The sequence below is a fragment of the Panthera tigris genome, chromosome D1 (genome assembly GCF_018350195.1).
Source record: "Panthera tigris isolate Pti1 chromosome D1, P.tigris_Pti1_mat1.1, whole genome shotgun sequence".
NCBI lineage: Eukaryota > Metazoa > Chordata > Mammalia > Carnivora > Felidae > Panthera > Panthera tigris.
In genome coordinates, this window is record NC_056669.1 from 4,205,174 (window position 1) to 4,211,584 (window position 6,411).

Consider the following 6,411-nt stretch of genomic DNA (forward strand, 5'->3'; position numbering starts at 1 on the left):
ATCTGTAACTTGATTAGTTACAGGAATGTACCCATGTGAAAAAAATGACATCAAACTGCACACAAACTGTGGCCCAATGTCAAATTCCTGATTTTGATATTGGACAATAATTATGTAAGATGTAGCCATGGGGAAAACTGGGTGAAGGGTACATGAGATTGCTTTATACTATTTTTAAAACTTTATGTATATGTGATTATTTCAAAACAAAACTTAAAAGACAAAAATTCAATTTAGAAACCATTTTAATATTCCAGTTTTCTTCTTGTTCAAAACACTTAAAAAATGCCAAGGAAAAATCATTTTATTTTTTGGTATAAGTAGTTACTTAGTTTTTCGAAAGAAATTGAATGTAAAACAAAAAAGCTAAAAGGTACCCAAACTTAAGACTTTCAAAATGATAAAAACTGTATTTCTGCATAATGACATGTCTTGAGAAAATAAATTTAAGAAACCCCAACCACAAACATTAACTTTATTATCATTAAAAACATGTATTTAATTTGGCTCTTGTGTTGGATTAAGTCACTTATTGAGGTTTATTGGTCATAAACAAGAATTGAACCCAATGATGGAAGTATAGTAATGATTATTTCTGCACATGGTAACAAAAAGCAAACTTTAACAGAAATTTTGAAGTATTCCCCAATACACATTCTTAAATATATTAGAGTCATATACAGGTATCCACTTTCATGAAGCTGTTAAAAGATAAACCCTGCCGTTAAATTCAATCCAGAATGAAAAATCCAAGAAGCTGAAATCTTCATGTCTTAAATTTGGTTGGAGTAAATCTGTACTTGCAGTCCTACTGCATTTTGCAAACAACAAAGAGCCTCAGGATTTAGAGCTGCAAGAACAGGGTCCTAAATGGCCCATCGCTATTCTAGTAACCTCTGTTGAGGCTCTCTGAGGCATTAGCTTCCTCATGTGCAAAGCGGACACCCTAATTACATTGTATTGTTGTAAATTATATCATTAAAATTAATATTGTCATGGGCATATCAATATTAATGGTTAAACTCAGTAATAACATGTACTTAGTAACATTATTAATTGTAAAACAATTCTTGGTAAAAGATCTGTAAGGCAACTTTTTTCTTCAAATATTCTGCAAATTCAGTATGACATCTCACTAATTTTAAGACACACATTTTTTCACACTCAACATATCTGAAAATGACAGGTATCTTATAATTGCTTTTGGTCAGGTAGCAGTCATGACACCTGTCATTACATATGTATGTGCATCAAAATGTGGAAAATGGGTATTGGTGATTTAAAAGAAAACTCTGGAGATAACAATGGATACTCGTTTAGGAAATGATGCATCGGGGGGTTCAGTCGTGACTTCAGCTCAGGTCATGATCTGACGGTTTGTGGGTTCAAGCCCAGCATTGAACTCTGTGCTGACAGCTCAGAGCCTGTATGGAGCCTGCTTCAGATTCTGTATCTCCCTCTCTCTCTGTTCCTTCCCTGCTCACACTCTGTCTCTCTCTCAAAAATAAACATTAAAAATTTTTTTGTTATTAAAAAAAAAGAAATGATGTGTCACTAATATTCTTGGATTACAGAGACTGACCTTATATAGAAGAACATGGACATTGAGATTCTGAGTTGAAAGTGAATTATAAGCACTGTACTCTGAATATGACAAAGTTTTACAAGCCTCTCAGCTAATTTTGCTTTTTATGTGTGTAAGAGGGTGATACGTGATTTTTTAAAAGGGCTTTCCGTAAGTATGAAAAGCTCGACACGATAAAGAGTTGTGTCGGAGTTAAAAATGGCACCGTTTTCTTTCTCAGTGGCACGTAAAACAGTGGTGTATTTTATAAGACTGCATCTCAAGTTCAACAAACTACTCTGTGCTCAAAACATTGAGTCAATTTTTAAAACTATTCTCGTTATTTCCTTTAATGTCTTCCACTAAAGTTTGATTTAAATAGTTAAATTAATAAAAGTACAAGAATCAAGTGTGATAAGACCTTGATAGAAAGTAGTGACAAGAATAGCATGTGCCATTTGATGGGAGCGCAGTATGAAAAGAAAGCTGTGCTGTGTGTGCTGTGACTGACCTGGGTGGGCCCTTTCTGTTTGGCCTTCCGGTGATCGAATTTGGTCCCCGGAGTTTCAAAACAGAACGTGATTGGTGGCATCTTCTCATACGCACTTACGACAGAGTGCTAACTGTATGCCAGGTACAGAGGTAGACACTAAAGAAAGCATGGAGAACAGAGGCAGTCGTGACCCTGGCTTTCCCCGGTGGTCACTATGTAATGAGAAAGACTGACAAATTATCCATCGTTATCCATACTGTGAAGAAAGAGCTGGGAAAAGGGAATAAAAACGAACAGTGGGGAATATTCAACTTCAGATAGTAATGGTGGTGACACTTCCATAGTGCTTCCTCTGTGTATTCTGTCCTACATGCTTCAGAGACTCTTTAATCTTGAGAAGAACGGTATAACATAGATTCTGCTATTGTCCCCACTTTACAGGGAGGGGGAGAGGAGGCTTTGAGACCTTAATTTGCTCAAGGTCATACAGCAAGCAAGCGTGGACCTGGACCCAGATGGTCTGGCTCCAGAGCTTTTGCTCCTGTCCGCTACTGTGTCAGGGCGTGCCTTTCTGAGAAGGTGTCATTTAAGGTAAGGGGTTGGTGGGAGAAATCATGTAGAAAGGCCTAAAGTGGGAAGGGGTCCTTCAGTTTTAGGAAACGAAAGGAGGCCAGCCTCACTGGAACCGTTTGACAAGAGCAAGAATGTTGCGGAGGCCAGTGCCACCTCACGCGGGTCCTGTGGGCCAGAAGGAGCAGGGATTTCACCCTAAGTGCTGTTGGAACAAAGGGAGACTTTGCGGGGGACAGTGACATGATTTGATTTACTTTTTAAAGTATCTTCCTGGTTGCTGTAAGAAGAATTAAAAGAAAAAGGGCAATAGAATTCACGTCATTCATTTATTCAAATATTAGAAAGTTTACAGAGCAGCTATTTTGGCAAGCGCTATTCTAGAAACTGGGCATACAGCCAGAAACAACGGACACCGGGTCCTCCAGTCTGCGGTACCCTCTAGAGCGGTGCGCGCACACGCACGCGCATGCGCGCGCCCACAACCTACCCCCTCTGCTGCGTCAACACTTTCTCCAATTCTGTTGGACAGGTTCCATCAGTGGACACATTTTAGTACCTCCCACTTTACACATCAAGCAAACAAAAATCTGTCCTTTGAACCTGTATTACCCTCTCGTTACCATCCCATTTTTCTACTCCGCGACCCAGAAACAGTCCGCAGTAGCTTTACCTCCAACTGCTGTGGGAGTCCACTGCCATCGCTTCCTCTCTTTCACCCTGGCACCTGACTGAGGCAGTATCAGCACGCTGCCGCCAGCAATGCTAAATTCTCTCTCCCCATTTTAGGTAACTTCTCAGGAGTATTCGCGTTGCTAACTAGTCCCCCTTCTGGAAACACGCATCTCTAGTGTCTGCGGCACGTCACTCTGCAGGCTTTCTATCTTGCTGGTCTCCTTCCTTCCCTGTCTAGTCAGGAGCGCGGACAGCACAGTGATTAACTCGGAGCCGAGGAGTGCTTATGACCGGGAGGACACAGGAAACAACGTTCCCTTCTCCTGCAGGCTCGAAAACTAGTCGGTACTGCAGGTGAGACATGATGGCAGGTTAGACCACAGTGTTAACAATGGAGATAGAAAAAAATGGATTTTAGCTCTATTTTAGAAGTAGAATCAGTAGAACATAGAATCGATTGGACATGAAAATTGAGGGAAAAGAAAAATCAAGGTTTCTTTCTTGAGTAACTGGTAGAAGCATGGAGTTATTTACTAAAGTTTTGAAAAGTTAAGTTTTACAATGGAATAAAGTTTAAGAGGTGACTCAGTAAAAAGCTAAATGCACATTATTCACTCAAAAATCACTGAACCTTAGAGATGATTTCATTTGATACCTTTCCACTGAAATTGATCCTTGGAAGAGGTTACGTTATTTACCCAAAGTCACACGGAGAACTGGTGCCAGAAGTGGGAAAAGAACACAGTTTTCTTAGGATCCCAATAAGAAGGCACAGACCAAGATCTGGCAAGATGACTATTACTCACAAATTTGCTGAACCTCTAATATTTTAGTCTTCTTTCCCCCCTGACCAATGCAATAAAGATACTGTAACAAAATGTTTGGGTTTACTGAATATAGTTAGGCACATTCATATTTCCTTAAGATAAAAATGAGGGAAATAAAGGTAGACCGAATATAAATGCCAATGTTCGCTTATAAACGGAGTAAACTCTATTGTAAAGGTTGATCAAAACATTTACTTATGTATACTATTTGTAGGAGGCAAGGTATGCATTAAATTCCCTCTCAAGTAGCTTACATCCTAATTTGTAAGATAACACACATAAATAATTCAGGATAATAGATATTATAAGGTAGTGCTAGAGGAGGTGCCAAATTAATTAGTTAAAAACAAACAAAAACATACTCTGGGGTAGTCCTTAAGAAAAGGCAAGGTTTGCCCTCAGCCTTGAATAAGTAATAATTTACAAAGCACACAGGGAAGGGGATTCCATTAAAGAAACCTATAAAGAGTGCCCAGGCTAGGACCAGGCTTGGGAATGAGGCAGGGGGTGGGGAGAGTGAGCTGTTGAGATCTGGGGTACAGAGAGATTCTCTGAGGACATCTGAGCCAAGACCTGAATGATACAGGGGAATGAATGTGATGACGGGAGGAGAGAATATTCTAGGCAGAGAGAGCAAGTATGAATAAGCACATGATCTGTCTGTATATCAGGCTCTATAGATGAATATACAGAGCTTAGTTCCGTGGTAAAAGAATCAACTATGCCTTCCTTAACCTGAATTTACCTAATTCCACAGATCCCCTTTCTGATCTCAGATTCTCCATCAGTAACAATAATCACTACTGCACAGAACATGTGACCATGTACCTAGAAGTGTTTTAGAAACAGAAAACAGGGTGAGATTTTGTAAAAATCAGTTGAAAAAGACAAGAACGGAGAAGGTATCATAGGATGCTTAGATACATAAAGTTAAAAGCGGAGAAAGGAGTTATGATCATTGGTGATAGTTGTATTAGCAGACACCTTATGCTTTGCACACCTTTACGTGTCACTTACTGCGGATTTTTTGTACATGCTTTATGTGCCTTGCCAGATTGTAAGCTCTCTGCAGGTAGTAAGCGGATCTCAAACACGGCACCTGACACAGGCTTTTGGTCAGTACTACCCAAGCTGATATATCAAGCCAGTAATTTATTTTACATCCCTTTGAGGATGAGTGTGTTGTCTGTTCAAAATCCCACCTACTTGCAAAGGACTGGAAAGGGCTCACGATATCAGGAAAAGTTAACGGAAACAAGTATAGAAAACAACAGAATAGAAGCCACCTAGAAGAGGATGGAAAGAATCCTTAGGTAACTGCGAATTACGACTGCCGGCCCTCCATCAGCCGACAAAGGAAGGAGGGACCCGGCCAAATCTCGGAGGACAGCATTCAGTGTACCGCAAAGTTGGGCTCTGACATTCATCCGCAGAGGCCAACTTTCCGCTGGGCCAATACCCGCAAGGGGCTCTGGTCACGAGGACTCTCGCAGAAGCGTCACCTAGAGTCTCCCCGGGGCAGGTGCGGGCGCAGAGGCATCGATCTGAACCTCGGCCGCCCTGGAAGGAAGGCTGCTGGGGCTCTAACTCGGTGCCGACGCTCCTGCAGAGCAGGGCGGCCGGCGCCGCGATACCGCAGGTGCCCCGTCCCCAGGGCTCTGGGCAGGGCCGGCCGTCCCCGCCCGGCCGCACTCAGGGGTCGGAGGGGCCGCTCGGCCGGCGCGGGACACAGTGAGGGTCGGCGGGGCCGCCTGGCGCGGGGCACAGGGCCGCAGCCCCCCTCCCGCCGCGGGGCCCGGGGCGGCGAGCAAGGCAGCCCGGGGGCACCGTGCGGCGCTCTCTCCGCCGCGGAAAGCCCGGCCGCCCGCCCGGCCGCGCACACGGAGGGTTGACAGGGGCGGCTGGAGCCCGGGGGATCCCCTCCTTCGCGGGGCCCCCAGAACGAGGCGCTGCCATCCCACTCCTCCCTCAGACCCCAGAGCTCACCCACCTGCAACTGCAGTCTCCGAAGTCTCCACCCTAGTCTCGCTGCCGCCACAGGCCTCACTGCGATTGGCCTGAACCGTTGTCCTGTTAGCGCTTCTCCGAGTGTGAGTGGCGCAACCAGGGGCTCTCGGCCTTGGTCCCTCCCTACGCTCCCTGAGGCCCCGCCCCGCGTGACGTCACGCGCTGCCGCAGAGCGCAGAGGCGGGCCTGCGTCTCCGCCCCTAGCTGTTCTCTCCAGGAGACGGCGGCGCGGCCGGGAAAAAGCGAAAGCCCCCTGGTGGGCGGGGCTGCGCGCG

General features: G+C 44.4%; 1 protein-coding gene across 2 annotated transcripts in view; it reads right to left on the reverse strand.

Annotated features, from left to right (window-relative positions):
• KBTBD3 (kelch repeat and BTB domain containing 3) overlaps positions 1-6,394 on the reverse strand; it is a 36,183-nt gene extending 29,789 nt beyond the window's left edge. For both annotated transcript variants that reach the window (XM_042957468.1, XM_042957469.1), the window contains exon 1: positions 6,120-6,394. The gene's annotated coding sequence lies outside the window, so the exon portion shown is untranslated. The remainder of the gene's footprint in view (positions 1-6,119) is intronic.
• Between the last annotated feature and the right edge of the window lie 17 nt (positions 6,395-6,411).